At 45.1% G+C, this 13,408-nt stretch overlaps 1 long non-coding RNA gene across 2 annotated transcripts in view; it reads left to right on the top strand.

The window, feature by feature from the left end:
- Nucleotides 1–206: 206 nt before the first annotated feature.
- LOC129465240 (uncharacterized) overlaps nt 207–13,408 on the top strand; it is a 111,072-nt gene continuing 97,870 nt past the window's right edge. For both annotated transcript variants that reach the window (XR_010117522.1, XR_010117523.1), the window contains exon 1: nt 207–279. This is a non-coding gene — a long non-coding RNA (uncharacterized lncRNA). The remainder of the gene's footprint in view (nt 280–13,408) is intronic.

Genomic DNA, 13,408 nt, shown 5'->3' with positions numbered 1-13,408 from the left:
CTGGGGGTTGACTGGGAATCTCTCACCCTTTGTTGTCACGTGGCTTCTGCATGTAGGATAGCTTGGGCTTCCTCACAACATGGCAGTCAGAACAGTCAGAGTGATTCTCAGGGCTCCAGTTAGTTTTCTGTTGCCACGGCAGAGCTGAATTGCTTTATGATCTGGCTACTGAAGTCTGACAACATTACTTCCACTGCATTCTATTGGGTACACGTGAGTCAGAAGCCCATCCTGTTTTAAGGGGAGAGGAATTACACTCCATCTCTCAATGAGTGAATGGTAAGTTTCTCAAAAATCATGTAGGATGAGAAGTGTTGTTTTGGAAAATATAATCTGCCAGAGAGTTTAAAAATATACTTTGGGATTTGCCTTTCAAGGCTACTGGACATTTTTCTAGCTATTTGGTGGGTGTGGCTACCTTTCCACTGTTGGGCATATATTTGATTTGTGAGAACAGACAAAAGATATTGAAAGCCGACTCCAGCAAACAATGCAGATAACTCTGCAGGATGACAATGGATCCGGAATAGGAAATATTACAATGGTAACAGCCAGCTGAGACCTGACCAGGGACCCGAAGACATTTCCAAGAGGATGGAGGAGCCCTTCTCAGCTACATCTTAGAAATAAAAGCACAGCCTTCTAAGGGGACTACTGTGAAAGACAAGTTGTTCTGGACTACATATTACAAAAGTGCCATGTTTTGCTATGAAACCTGTCTCATTGCCTTGTAGCCACATTGTACTTTTCTTTGGTAACCATCAAAATATTTTGCATTGTATCAGGCACATGATAGAGACAAAGTAAATATCTGAGTGACTGATTGATACAGCTAAGCCAGCCCCTGGTTCAACTAGGTCCTTAGGCATTAGTTGGACTTGGCCAACTATCAAAAGAGAAGGTGACCCTTTCTCATCAAAACCACTTACAGAAATTCTAATGTGTTTAAACTGGAGGACTCGGGGTATGAATACAAATGTACATTTCTCTTGATACACACTTTTTAGTTTATCTCTTTCTAAACTTCATAAATCTATTTCCTGCCATCCTTGTTGACAGGGCTCATAGAGGGGAGGGGTGGGAACCATGAATGCTACTCCAGGGTTCTTCATGGTCTTAAGGCAGACCCAAATAAACCTTAGCTGGCTTATTTCTGCTCAAGCCACTAAGCATCCTCTTTTAGTTCTTAGACCCCACTTGACCAATTATGCACAATCATCAAATATTTACCAAGGTCCTAACCTATTCTGCCACTAGGATAGAGGTGCACATAAAAGTCCTTATGCATCTGTACTTTCTCATTAGTTAAAGCTCAGAATTTCCCCTCAGTGTCCCCAAAACTAAAACAATCTTTTAGTAAGACTCATGATTGTAGACTTATTGATGCTTAGATGGGATGGTGGAGACATTTCCTGCTCAACAAATACCATATCCCCTTTTCTGAGCATATTCGCCAGCCTCCTTGCAGAAGGTAGGGCTGTGTGACTAGTTCTGGCCAATGAGCTGAGAAAGAAAATGATACATGGAACCTCTAGGGTTCTCCAAGAAACTTCCAGGTTGATGCATGATTCCAGGTTGGGTTGGGATATCCAAGGGTTCTCTTCTTCTGTGGTAATCACAGAGGTCATATGTTCCCAAGAACATAGCCACAAGATGCAGGAATCACCATTAGTCTGGCTCTTTAAGTGGCTATGTAGAGCACTAGCTCCCTTGAATATCCCGCAGCCCCTGGCCAACCCATACTGGGTTACATTAAGACACTAAAGTTTTACGGGTAAGTAGTTCTTGCAGTATAGCCTCAGCTAGCCTGACTAATGCACATGGTCCACAACTAAAGAGCAGGAGCAGGAGTTGGCAAGGGTCTCATAAGAGGCTAGCTGAGTGGTCCTATCTACAAAGCACACCACTCAGCTGGTCCAGGTGTGAGAAGCTACTTGGCTAGTGGGAAAAATTCCACCTAACTTTTGTTTTAGGAAAACTTAAAATGAGACTCTCAATGGCCAATAAAGGACATTTCCTTTGGACACAATAAATATTTGATATGATTGTTATTATGGGATATATTTGTGGGTTCAGGATTATGATCATGTGTAGAGAGTCTAAAAGCCAATATCTGATGAGCTAGGTGAACATTTGGCATTCTGAGAATATGTAAACATCACTTGTGTGAGTGTGTGTGTGTGCGTCCACGTATTTATAAAGTTCAGATGAGTTGAGAATATAATAAATGGGAGTTTTTAATCTGCGCATTTTGTAGCTGGCAACCCAATGGCTCTATACTAGAAGCCGATATCAAATAATAGGAGATTTTCATAAACTAAGTCAGAGGCCAGAAAATCAGCCCCCAAAGGAAGGTCAATTATATACGAAAATATTAGGCAGGGAAATGTAGTTGTTAAAAGTGCATTTTGGCCAGGTGCGGTGGCTCATGCCTATAATCCCAGCACTTTGGGAGGCCAAGGTGAGCAGATCACTTGAGGTCAGGAGTTCGAGACCAGCCTGGCCAACATGGTGAAACTCTGTCTCTACTAAAAAATTCAAAAATTAGCTAGGCTTGGTGGTTTATGCCTGTCATCCCAGCTACTTGGGAGGCTGAGACATGAGAATTCCTTGAACCCAGGAGGCAGAGATTGCAGTGAGCCAGGATCATGCCACTGCACTTCAGCCTGGGTGATGGAATGAGACTCTGTTCAAAAAAAAAAAAAAGTATATTCTTGAACTCTGCCTGAGTTAGAATCTTGGTTGCACCCCTCTTCAGATGTATGACCTTGAGTTAGTTATATAATCTCTATGTGCCTCAGTTTCCTCATTTGAAAAATATTGATGTCATATTATTGTTATGGCAATTAAAAGCAGTAACTCTGCATTAGGAGTATGTTTGGCTGTTGTAATAGCATACCTCAAATAACAATGTATCTGAGTCACCATGGGCTTCTATAACAAAATATCATAGACTGGGTGGTTTAAACAACCAATATTTATTTCTCACAGTTCTGGAGGCTGGGAAGTACAAGATCAAGTTCCCAGCAGATTTAGTTCCTGGTGAGGACCCTCCTCCTGGCTTGCAGACTTCTCACATGGTGGAAAGAGAGTACTCTAATTTTTCTTCCTCTTCTTATGAGGCCAGTAATCCCATGATGGGGTCTCCACTCTATGACCTTATCCAAACCTAATGACCTTCCAAAAGCTCACCTCCAAATACCATCATGTTGGGGTTTAGGGTTTTAACATATGAATTTTGGGAGACATAATCATTCAGTCTATAATACGGTGGCTTAGAAAAAGAAAGATTTATTTCTCTTACCCCCAAAGAAAGACCAAACCTAGGCAACGGTATGTAGTCCATGGTGTCAGAGACCCAGACTCCTTCTAAGTTGTTGCTGCTCCACCATCTTCAACAAGTCGCTTCCACTTAATGATCTAAGATGGCAACTGGAGTTCCAGCCATCAGATCTTCACTCCAGCTAGCACGAAGGAATAAGAGAGAAATACAAGGCAAAGGGCTCATTCTGTACATCTCATTGACTGGAACTTGGTCCCATGGCTGCCCCTAAATGAGAGAGGCTTGTAGGCTTGTAAATGTGGTCTCTATACTGGGAAGCCACATGCCTAGCTTAAAACCATGGTTCTTTAATTAAAGAAAAGCAGGAAAGCAGGTATCAGAGTATATAATTTGTAGTCTGCTTGAAACAGTGCCTGCTACTCAGTGAGCAGACAATGAACATCAACTATTAACTCTTATCAGAAGTCTGCCATATTGGATGGAGCTAGTCATGCTTCAAGCACGTCATAGGCCTCATCACTGTGCTCAGAGTACTTTTTTGGCTGAGTTTCATGCTCAGGATGAGTAAACAGACTGCCCTTCTGCTTTAACAGAGTAGCTACAACAATTAAAACATAAAAAGAGCTAAAGCTGGCATAGGAATAGTTAGACTGAATCTTAGGTTTCCCTGGGAGAGAACATAACTGCACCTGAATGATGCCAAGGGCATTGGTGCACTGTGGCAGCAAGGGGAGCCCTGGGGGGGCAGTTGGTCCAGGGGACATGCTACTCCAGCAAGTGGGAGGGTTTCAGACAGATGTGGCCATGTGCAATGCCAATGAGAACAGCTCTGATTCTTCTCAAGGACATATAAGGTGACATGTCAATGGTAGCTTCTCTTCCTAATCTTATGGGCGAGGGTGGAGGGAAGAAGAGGAACTAGAAGGCAAATGAGATTTGGAGAAAGACTTGGATCTGGGAAAAACTGCCACTCCTTAACCTTGTCCCCAAAGCCTTTGGTTGCCAAGACTGCAGGGGAGCCACTGGCCCCACCCTAGGTTTGCGCAACAAATGAGGGAATGGCTGGTGGTGTTCTAACCTCTTCCATCTCTGACTCTCTGGTTATCTTCCCGGAAGCAGAGGCAGGAGAGGCCATCTTTGCCCCAGGCTAGTCAGCAATCTCTTAGAGGCTTCGCCCTACGAATGTTTTATTTTTATTTATTTTTTGAGACACAGTTTCACTCTTGTCGCCCAGGCTGGAATGCAGTGGCACAATCTCCACTCACTGCAACCTCCACTTCCCGGGTTCAATTGATTTTCCTGTCTCAGCCTCCCAAGTAGCTGGGATTACAGGTGCCTGGCCACCATGCCGAGCTAATTTTTGCATTTTTACTAGAGACAGGGTTTCACTGTGTTGGCCAGGCTAGTCTTGAACTCCTTACCTCAGGTGATTCACCCGCCTCAGCCTCCCAAAGTGCTGGGATTACAGGCGTGAGCCACCATGCCCAGCCCTATGAATGTTTTGGATCCTGTGTTTCTAAACCAGTGGTTCTCAAAGTATGGCTCTGTTACCTCTAGGGTTCTCCAAGAAACTTTCAGAGGGTTTACTAGGTCAAAACTATTTTCACATTATTACTAAGATGTTATTTGTCTTTTTCACCCTCATTCCCTCATTAAGTGCACGGCAGAGTTCCAGCTCCAGTGGCTGTGTGTATGTAACGTCACAACAGAGTGAACATCCACCTGTCTTCTCTTAACCCAGACTTTAAGGAAATTTGCAAATATATAAATCAATCCCACTCTTCTCAGCTGATATTTTTGTTTTGAAAAATATAGTTGTCTTCCACCAAAATGCATTATTTATATTAACATGTAACAGGTTTATTATGTTATCTTAAATAAATTAACATTTTATTTTTTAGACCCTCACCCAACGATCTATCAAGTAAATTTTTTTTTTTTTTTTTTTTTTTTTTTTGAGATGGAGTTTTGCTCTTGTTGCCCAGGCTGGAATGCAATGGCGCCATCTTGGCTCACTGCAACCTCCATCTCCTGGGTTCAAGCGATTCTCCTGCCTCAGCCTCCCAAGTAGCTGAGATTACAGGCATGCGCCACCACTCCTGGCAAATTTTGTATTTTTAGTAGAGATGGGGTTTCTCCATGTTGGTGAGGCCGGTCTTGAACTCCTGACCTCAGGTGATCCGCCTGCCTCGGCCTCCCAAAGTACTGGGATTACAGGCGTGAGTCACCGTTGCTCACTGCAACCTCCACCTCCTGGGTTCAAGCGATTCTCCTGCCTCAGCCTCCCAAGTAGCTGGGATTACAGGCATGTGCCACCACTCCTGGCAAATTTTGTATTTTTAGTAGAGATGGGGTTTCTCCATGTTGGTGAGGCCGGTCTCGAACTCCTGACGTCAGGTGATCCGCCTGCCTCGGCCTCCCAAAGTACTGGGATTACAGGCGTGAGTCACCGTGCTCGACCTCAAGTAAATATTTTAAATGTTCGTAGTTTTAATTTCTAAATATGGCAAATAGCAATAAACAGAATCCCTATTTTAAAAAAGCTCTTTTGGGTTCTCTGCGATCTTCAGGATTCATAAGGGGCTCTGAGACCAAATAGTTTCGGAATCACTATTCTAAGCAAAATAATTTTTGTACACATTGGTGTGCAGGTACACATTACCATGCATGCACACATATGTACACTTAAAAGTATATTGTGACCAAATATCTTCTCATACCTCCAGACCAAGGAGTAGCAAACTTTTTCTGTAAAGGACCAGAGAGTAAATGTTTCAGGTTTTTTCGGGCTGTCTGGTCTCTGCAGGGACCACTCAGCCCTACTGTAGTATCACCAAATCAGACACAGATGATCGCTAATAAGTGGGTGTGGCCACGTTCCAATAAAATTATTTATGAACACTGAAACTTGAACTTTGTATAACTTTCACTTTGCATAATTTCACAAAATGTTATTCTTCTGCAAATCTTCTTCTTCCACATAAATACATTTATAAATCAGATAACATCCTTGTTTTCTACTTTTCAACATGGGAAATGTGATTATCCATGCCACGTCACTGCTTTTCTCAATGCTGTCAATGGCCTTTAGATTAAGTGGGTGGTGAAGGTCAAGGGAGTCATCAGACGTTTGCTTCTCTGGGAGGGGACATGTGAGCTGGGTGCTTATGCCTCCAAGATGTCTACGAGGAACCCAGCCAAAGGCAGGGCTAATGAAAGAAGAAACCGAGAAATTCATTATGCTGAACTGGGATCCAAAGTGTATAACAACCTCTAACATTTATTTTCCCACTCATTCAACACACACTATATTTATGCACTTACTATGTACCAGGCATTAAGGGTTAAAAGATAAAATTTGAATTCTATTTGCCAAAGAGACTTTCTGGAAAGCTTTTGGGAAAGGATGTCCACGAATAGAGGAGGTCTGTAATCCATGGGCAAGACCTCTGCAGTCTGAAAGATTCATACACCTAAGACACATACAGTATTCTCATCATCTGTGGTGGTTATGTTCAATACAGGCACTCTGAACACCGAATTAGCACATCCTGACCCACTGCTCCCAGGGGAAACACAAGGTTTGGTTCCTGTGAGCCTCTCATCATACTATTTTTGTCAACAGATCATTGCATAACCATGTTTTATGTGTGTTTCTGTTTAAAGACCCCTTATTTAATGTATACTGTTGACTCACTGATATTGAACTCAGTGCCCATGGCACTATGACTTACGCATGAACAAGCTTATCTAACACATAAACTCTCTCTATAAGGCAGGAAAGACCCTTCCTGCCCTTAGGAACACCAGACGGCACTTCAGCACTGTGCCTAGGGGCCTTTTTAAACAGTGAAATCATCAAGAAAAAAGCACAAAAATGAGAAAAATGTTGCACTAAACAGAGCATGAAAGGACACTTGTTCATAGTGTGAGAGCTGAACATGCACATATGTGTTCATCACTCCGCACTTGTCTGTGAATGACCGTGAACATGCCGCAAGTCTCGATTTGGGGGTTACAAATTAATTTTATCAAGTAGAAGAATTTGCCAACATAGAATTTATGAACAATGAGGATCAATTATATGTATTTTTGGTGTCAGAGAAGAGCTCATGATGGAACTTCGTACGCTTGTTTGGGAGGGGAGTTGGGTTGTGTGCACCTAAAATCTTTGATGCTGGGAGTTCAATTTTGGAAACTTATGTGGAGAAAATTATCAGGCAAATGAGTGAATGATTGTGTGCAAGGATGTTCATTTATAATTTAATGAAACACTATGCAATCATGAAAATGCATTGATGAATATTTATTAATATGAAAAATTTATGAAATGTAAAATGAAAATACAGTCAATATACACATCATAGTCCCATTTTTGTGATTAATATATTTTATTTATGATGTCTAAAACAGATATATTTAGTTTATAATCCAGATATATTCAATTTCTGAGTAGAAAAAATTCTGAAATTATATATATTACTAAGGTACCATGTCTGGGAGTTGGGATTATAGAAGAATTTAGTTTTGTTCTTTGTACTTTTCCATGTTTTCTAAATTTGTTTACAGTGAAAGAACTGCCTCTATAATTAGAAATGTATTGTTTCACAATGAAGATTTTTAAGGTTCTTACTCTCTGCCAGGCACAGGGCTAAGTTCCTTAACTCTTGAATTTTTATTAAAATTCTATGAAACAATCATTTATATTTCACTATTTACAATAAAAATAGAAAAAAACCCTCAAGATTCCCTAGCCTCATTCCTCAGATTTGGAAGGCCCTGGAAGGCTAGCTCCCCCCGACACATCTTGCTGCCATTCTGGGAACCGGAATCAGAGGTGGAGACTCTGGCCCAAGTCCCCACTGCTCAGAAAAGTGCTGAGGTCTGAGTCTTTCCAGCCAGGGCAGAATTCCTGGGGCTTGGCCACAGGGACAGGACTAACAGATTCAGGCAGGAATTTTGTCTGTCTCCTTCTCTGTTTTTAAAAGAAATAGCCCCCGCCTAAACTGGGTTGAGCCTTGTATTATCTGGTTTTCTTCAAAGCCTGAGCATAGACGAGCTGCCGCTATCCAGTTATGTGGGACTGTCTGGGGAACGGGGTTTTGGGGAGAGAAGGTACTCTGCCCAGAAACGACTCAATTGTCAGCAGGGTCCATTACTGCGTGAAGATGAGCTTAACAGATGTCAGCCCATCGGCGTGAGAGTTTCTGCTTGTAATTTATCCTTTGGAGCATTGCTCTATCCCCAACTTGTATTTTTCTAACAGTCAACAAATCAAAAAATGACCAAAGGTGATAATGGGGACCGAGTTAGGGCTCCCACCCTTTCCACATGGCACCTTCCCTAGTACCAGTCTCTCTAGTGTGATATTTGATGAATCTCGGACTTTCCAGCTTTTTCGTTTTACTCCATTACTTAAAAACTGCAGAGTCTATTAGATTTGAGGCCAGAGGACTTGGATGCAGGTGCCAGTCTGCCACATCTGCCTACGTGACCTTGACTAAGTCACTCATCCTTTCTGGCCGTTGGGTTACCCATTTGGAAAATCGGTTCGAAAAATTAGGTCATGTTTTGATTTGTCGACTTAAAAAAACGCAGGTTGGGCATACAGCAATGAGGTCCCATCCTGGAGATTGGATCATACTCCTGCCTGCGGAGGCATGTGTCTGTCATGGCAAAACCCAGCGTTTGGATTTTGTGATGTCGAAGCACAATCAGAGGACAAAATGGGCTACTCAATTTCAGCATCAATGAGCTCAGCTGGGAAGCATTGCTGTGGGCAGGAGCAGGGGGACCTTCCAAAAATCACACCACATAAGGGGTCTCCTGACCTACACAAAACGAGGCATTATCCCCTGGGGCCGGCTGATTGGAGCTCCTGGGATCACGTGGCAGAATTAGCCATGGTTTATGGTTCTTTTCAAGCAGCCAAATTCTCTAAGAGTGGTGTAAATGTCAGTTTCATGAAAATCCATTCTAAAAGCCCCGATCAACTTTTCAATCACCTGCTCCCCCTTTTCTGCCCGGTTCTCCCGAGAGCCCGAGGGGATTCTGAGATCAGAGAGCATAATTACAAATGAACCAGGGCTCTGGGGATGGCTTACAGCTTAATTAGCTCCCATCCCTGCACTGTCTCCATTGCTCGCCTCACGCTCAGCGCTCAGCTCGGTCCTGACTGCCAAAGAATTCAGAGCAGGAGCCTCTTGGCTTGTTAACATGCTCTCCTCGGTTCCTCCTGACACTCACATCTAGGCTGCAGTTAGGCCCAGTTGAGGCGACAGAGAGTCCTGAGCGGCTCTCGCTGCCTCTGTATGTGCATCCGGAGCTGGCTAGGGGTTGGTGCTTGTCTGGACCGGCCCGGAGGTGAGGTACACCATGGAATGTGGAGTGGCGGCGGCTGCAGCCACTTGCACCTGCTCTGCCCAGCCCAGGTCAGGAGGCTGCGGACTGCAGGTGTGTTTCCAGGGGCGTCTGACAGGGCAGGGACTGGGCATTGAAGGCACCTGGAGTTAAAGGGCACTGTCTGATACCAGCTGGGGGAGAGAGGGGATTGGGAGAGGTAAGGGCTGGGATGGCTCCTGGGCAGAAGTCACCCTGGGCAGCAGGAGCTTCCCTCTAAGCGCAGCCACGGCCCTAGAAAGAGCTTTGGGCTTGTGCAACATTAAAAGGAAGAAACTATAATTGTACCTTGAGGGTTCCTCTCAAGGAAAAGCACAAACCTGTAAGCTGATTTCTCGGTCCTTATGACTCCCTGGTGGCTTAAGGCTTGGGCTGTCAATGAGTTTCCAGCTTGCAGTGTGTGACTCTACCCTAGAGGAAACTCTCTCTCTCTCTCCTGGACAGGAGGAAGCTTAAAGGAAGAATCTTGAGGGCAAAAAGAAAGGTCATTAGCTGGGCAATAACATCTGTCCAAGAAGACAAAGGGAGGAAATAGGGCCGCCCTCACACCACCTGGCTGCCAGGGGGGTCTGCCTAGGTTTATCAAACCCAAGACCCTACAGAAGGGTTTAAGCCTTCCTCAGAGACAGGAAGTGAAAAAACAAAACTGCAATAATGTTAAAGTGAATGTCTCCAAAACAGTATTACCTCTGAAAGTCGAGGTCACTCTACTTCAATCATTACATAAAACTGTGTTCTAATGTTAGCCAGGGACATATTTTAATCTGTTTCATATAATAGGGAGTCGTTCCCCCAAAAGCAAGTGCCTGAGGCCTGTAAACCTCTTAACATAGACCTACCCCTCCCAAAAGAAACCTGCAAAGAGATGGAAGGAACATGAATCTGTTCAGTCACAAAAGCACCAAGGCCTCTCAGGGACCACAGCCCCAGTCCGGGGCCAGCCACATGGCTCCAGGAAAAAACTTCTCTGTCAAAGAGATCCTCAGCACTCCCACCCTCAAAACTGCACTCACCTGCTAGGTTCATGGTCAGAACCTGGCGAGGAAGCCATGTGGTCCATGCACAGAGAGGCTGGTGCCGCAGATTTTGGCTTTCCTTCTTTGGGAAGGATGATTAAGCAGGAGCACTCAAGGGACAGAATGAGAACTCCATCTATCTCCTCCTATCCTGGATCAAGAATTCTCTGTTCTGCTTGCTCTCCTTTACTGAGAAGTGCCCTGTCTGCTTCCCTGGGCTCTGAACCATGCTGCATTTTGGTTATATTGTTAGGAAACCATGGCTTCTGTGCACATGGTGAAGCGAGAGGGACCAGACGCTTTCCACATTTGTATCTTAAACAGCCATTGAGTGAATGCCTACCATGTGCCTGGCAGGTGCTATTTTTGAGGTGCTCAGAGGCTGGCAGGGAGATAATTTTGGCAGTACAAAATTCCCCAGAGCAGGGGAAGGCACTGAGTGTGGAGAGGCCTGGAGAATGAAGGATTAACTCTAGCTGAAGTTAGGGAGGCCTCACAGAGCAGGCCACCACCGAGCCATGTCTCCAATGATGGCAAGGGTGTCCCTGGGGCCAGGCCTGAAAGATGGTGCGGACTTAGTGGGGAGGGACTGAGGTGCTGGGCAGGACCCAGGCTGGAGAAGTGGATTATAATTCAAGGGAGAGACCCTCCATGCTGCCCTGAGCAATTGGGCGAGCACCTCCCAGTCTATGGGAGCTACTGAAGAAGCCCAGCTAGGAGACATTTGTTTGTTTCTAGGCTGCAGAGTAGAAAATGGAAGGGACAGGAAGGAAAACAGAGGCCTCATCCACTGACTGCTTTTTAGCAACATCATCGCTACACATCAGTCACAGCCATGATGGGGTCACACCGCTGTTTCACCCTTCCAATGTACCCCTGGCTTGCTTTATAGCTTTTCTATCTAAAAACCAGCAGTGTTTTCATGAAGGCCAGAGATGGGTTTGGATCTAGGTCCAGGGCCAGTTGGAAACCCCAGGCCTTGCTCCTCACAGTGTGGCCTGGGGGCGGCAACATCATCAGCATCACTGGGAGCTTGTGAGAAATGCAGAGTCTCAGGCCCCATCCAGACCTACTGCATCGATTTCCCCAGCTCTCCAGAGCCATGTGTGACTTCCTGAGGACTCCTGGACCAAAAGTGGCCACTCCCTGGAGCAATGTGACCTGAAGGATGGACCCTTCCACTCCCAGGCTCAGGCCACAGAGGACAGGGCAGGAGCAAAACCAGAAATTCCCTCCAGGTTCTAAGCAAGGCGTCAGCTTCAGTTTTTTGTATTCTAGGTGGGAGGCCAGCCAGAAAGGGCTCAGTCCGTCTCAGGCACACGGGCATCAGACACACTGTGAAGAAGCAAAACAACCCAGGAATGCAGGTGAGCTCATGCCGCCGAGCAGCAGTAATTCATGCTGCAACAAGTTACATGTGTTTCATAGAGGAGGAGGCCTGTACAGGTGGAGTCACGCACCCGTACCTGTCAGCACTTACATTATCCACGATTATCCGGATTTTCTTTCCATTTGGCCCCAGAGAAGGAGCTGCCACACAAAGAGTTCAGCAGAACGAAGTCACTGGCCTTACTCCTGGATAGAGCAGTATCCACAGATGTAAAGAATAACCAGTCTAATAGTGTGTTTGTGTGTGTGTGTGTGTGTGTGTGTGTGTGTGTAGGAGACATGCAGGTCAGACCTCAGGGCTGCTGAGATATGATGTACCCTAAAGGGAACTTGCAGAGAAGCTCTCTACCTTGCCGCTCTGCGGGTCACAGAGTAAGAACAACTTTCTCATCATGTTTAGGGCCTTGAGCATTTGAAAATAATAAAAAGGAATAGTTTGAATTAAAATTTATGGTTGAGTCTGCCTGTCTGGGAGGAGCTGGCTTAGTGGGCAAGGCTGACGCCAGCCAGGCTGCAGGGGCTGGAAGAAATTGGACACCAGCAAGGCTGTGAGAAGGGACGACTCTCCCATAGACCTGCATGGTGGGCCCTCTTGGCCAGCCGCTCCCAGCTCTGGTTGCACATTGGATGCTCCTAAGAGAGCGTTTAAAAAATGCTGATGACTGGGCCACACCATAGACACAGTAAATCTGAACCACTGGGGTTGAGGCCCAGTGACTGAATGATTTTTAAAGCTCTCCTGGTGATTTTAATGTGATGTCAGGGTGAAGAATCATCGGCTGAGGCCAAAGGCTCCAGGCTGGAGGAGAGCGGATCGGCCCTTTGTTTCTGCTTCTAGGTGGGTCTTGCCCTCTACCAGGCAGGCATACAGGCCTCAGTGGGTGCATAAGGGGTGATTTCTAGCATTCAACTCCTTGGGAATTTTACCAAACTGTGGATAGGGACAGTGAGTGTGACAAATCTGTCTGCAGGGCTGTGGAGTCAATTCTGCAGCAGCTTCCCCTGTCTCTGCTAGCCTCTGAACACTCACTATGGACACTTACAATCTCCACCAAGATGCACTTTTCATTTTTCAGAGAACGTGTACGCCAATGATCTTATTTTATCTTGTGTATTAGTTTTCTATTGCTGATGTAACAAGTTACTGCAAGAGTCATGGCTTGAGACAACAGACTTATTGCCTTATAGTTCTGGGGCACTAAAATCCAGGTGTCGGCAGGTTGCATTCCTCCTGGAGCCTCTTGGGGAGAATCGGGTTCCTTCACTTGTCTGTCTTCTAGAGGCTGTTGTGTTCCTCCGCTGGTGATCGCCTCCCTCAAAT

The sequence above is a fragment of the Symphalangus syndactylus genome, chromosome 2, assembly GCF_028878055.3.
Source record: "Symphalangus syndactylus isolate Jambi chromosome 2, NHGRI_mSymSyn1-v2.1_pri, whole genome shotgun sequence".
Classification (NCBI taxonomy): Eukaryota; Metazoa; Chordata; class Mammalia; order Primates; family Hylobatidae; genus Symphalangus; species Symphalangus syndactylus.
This window is presented reverse-complemented; position numbering and strand designations above follow the sequence as displayed.